Raw genomic sequence first — 2,734 nt, 5'->3', positions numbered from 1 at the left:
GTTCTCGGTGCTCCCCCTTCCCTACAGTTCTTGGCGCCCCCCACCCAGGTTCCCTTTTGTTCTCGATGGCCCCCAACACCAAGTCCCTCTTTATTTTCGGAGACACAGCCTGTCCACCTCGGCCCAACCTCAACTGACGTCAGCCCAACCTCCAGGGACTCTGACCTCGGCCTGACCACAAGGACTCTGACCGCCTGTCCAAAATGTGGTTTAAATGTTGTTATACTTGCCTCTACTACCTCATCAGACAGCTCGTTCCATATACCCACCTTCTCCTGTATGAAAAAAGATTTCCCTCAGATTCCTATTAAATTTTCCTCTCAGCTTAAACCTGTGTTCTCTAATTCTTGATTCCCCTAGTCAGGGTAAAAAAAGTCTGTGCATTCACCAAATCTATTTCCCCCCCATGATGTTATAAGATCACTCCTCATCTTACTGCACACCTCTATAAGATCACTCCTCAGCTAACTGCACACCAAGGAATATAGTCCTAGCCTGCCCAACCTCTCCCTACAGCTCAGATCAATGCTGGAGATGTGATTGTTTTCCAGATCGTATCTCCGGTCGCTCTGCGGCCTAACATCGTGGAGCTGAAGGCCTTGCCCGGGACTGACTTTGAACCCCACCGCGGGGCATGGACTTACCATCAGAGTGTGCGATTCCTTGCTTGGATTGACGCTCCAACTGCGGCCTGCGGACTTTAACATTGAGGAGCTCACAGTCTCGGGATGAGACCGACGTCGGGAACTCCAAAAGCCACACAAATTTCGACAAGCCCCGACCCGGGAGCTCGGTTGATTCCCCCCCGATGCAGGAGTTTGATCGCTCCGATGAGGAAGGCCTGCCGCCGGCTGCGGGAGTAAGATCGTCCCGTCAATGGAAGGTTAGAGGCCCCCAACTGCTGGAGGACAAAGAAGGGAGATTAAAGTTTTTTTCGCCTTCCACCACAGTGAGGAATGCGGAGGAGTCAGTGGTGGATGTTCATGTTAAAATGTATTATGTGTTTCTGTTGCTCTTTATTGGTATGACTGTATGACAAATGAAAGTCCTCGTATGTTGCAAAACATACTTGGCTGATAAAGTATGATTATGATCAAGTCCTGGCAACATCCTCGTTGCGTTTTTTCCAGCTTAACATCCATCCTTTAGCAGGGTGGTCAAAACTGAGCACATTACACCAAATGTGGCCTCACCAACAAATTGTACAACTGTAACATAACATCCCAAATTTTATACTCGAATACTGATTGATGGCCAATGTATGAAAAGCCTTCTTGACCAACCTTTCTACCTGTGATGCCACTTGCAAGGAACTATGTACCCGCACAGCTGCATCCCATTGCTTGACAACATTCCCCAGGGCTTAAGTCACAGAACATGGAAACAGGCCCTTTGGCCCAACATACCAAGCCGACCAAGATGCCTCAGTTTCCTTCACCTGTAAACTGTTACATATATAATTGTAACTATTGAAACTATATTTAAATACCTGCTATTATTTTTGCTCTTAAGAATATAAAACAGTGATATATTTTGAGTTCAGGTGAATTCAACCAAGATATTCACTCCTAGACAGATATGAAGAATTAATTCAATATACCTGTTATTTCTTAATCTACTAACATAATGTCGAGTTCGCGTTCGGTTGGATGACAATAATCAGAGACGGTTTGGGCTACTGATTACTACTAGCTTTAGCAAGTTCAGCATTTTTGTGATTACGTAGCCTCAAGCAGGTGTGTGAGAAAGAGAGAGCCTCAAGCATGTGCTTTAACCTAGCACACAATGCTGCAAAGCCCATGCGGAGTCCAGTGGCCGAAGCAAACAAAAAGGACAGATCTGGCTCTGCGTTCCTCATCTCCACATTATTTCCACATGTTATTCCTTAAATAAGCTTTGTTCTTCCTTCTATGTTTTCAAACATAAGTAAAATATCTCTAATCCATCATTGTAAGGCAAGAAGCCCACTGTTAATACATCTATTTTTCACATTATTTTTTTGATTCCTTCTGTATTTTTAAATAATTACCACACTATAATCATAAAAAAAGGACCTTCAGATGATGTGATGGTTCAGCTATGGCAAGTAATCAAACCATAATTTAATATCCTCATTGAAAGAAAATCTGCTCTCCTCACTTATTCTGGACTGCATGAGAGTCCAGACTCACCAATGTGGCTGATTTTTAACTATTTCCCTCAAGTGGTCTCACCACATTTCTCAGTTCAAAGAGCACTGAAAGTAGATTATAAAGAGTAGATTATAAAGGTTGATTGCTTCACAGAATCAACTGTGAACTTGCTGGCAAGGTAGCGCAGCGGTAGAGTTGCTGCTTTACAGCGAATGCAGCGCCGGAGACTCAGGTTCGATCCTGACTACGGGTGCTGCACTGTAAGGAGTTTGTTCGTTCTCCCCGTGACCTGCGTGGGTTTTCTCCGAGATCTTCGGTTTCCTCCCACACTCCAAAGACGTACAGGTATGTAGGTTAATTGGCTGGGTAAAATGTAAAAATTGTCCCTAGTCGGTGTAGGATAGTGTTAATGTACGGGGATCGCTGGGCGGCACGGACTTGGTGGGCCGAAAAGGCCTGTTTCCGGCTGTATATATATATGATATGATGATATGAATCCAACTTTAATCAACTTGCTGGCAATCCAACTTTATTAAAACAATGAGCAATTTTCATAAAAATAATAAATGCATACAGCCTCGTTCTAAATAGTTTTATGCATG

The sequence above is a fragment of the Rhinoraja longicauda genome, chromosome 3 (genome assembly GCF_053455715.1).
Source record: "Rhinoraja longicauda isolate Sanriku21f chromosome 3, sRhiLon1.1, whole genome shotgun sequence".
Taxonomy (NCBI): domain Eukaryota; kingdom Metazoa; phylum Chordata; class Chondrichthyes; order Rajiformes; family Arhynchobatidae; genus Rhinoraja; species Rhinoraja longicauda.
This window is presented reverse-complemented; position numbering follows the sequence as displayed.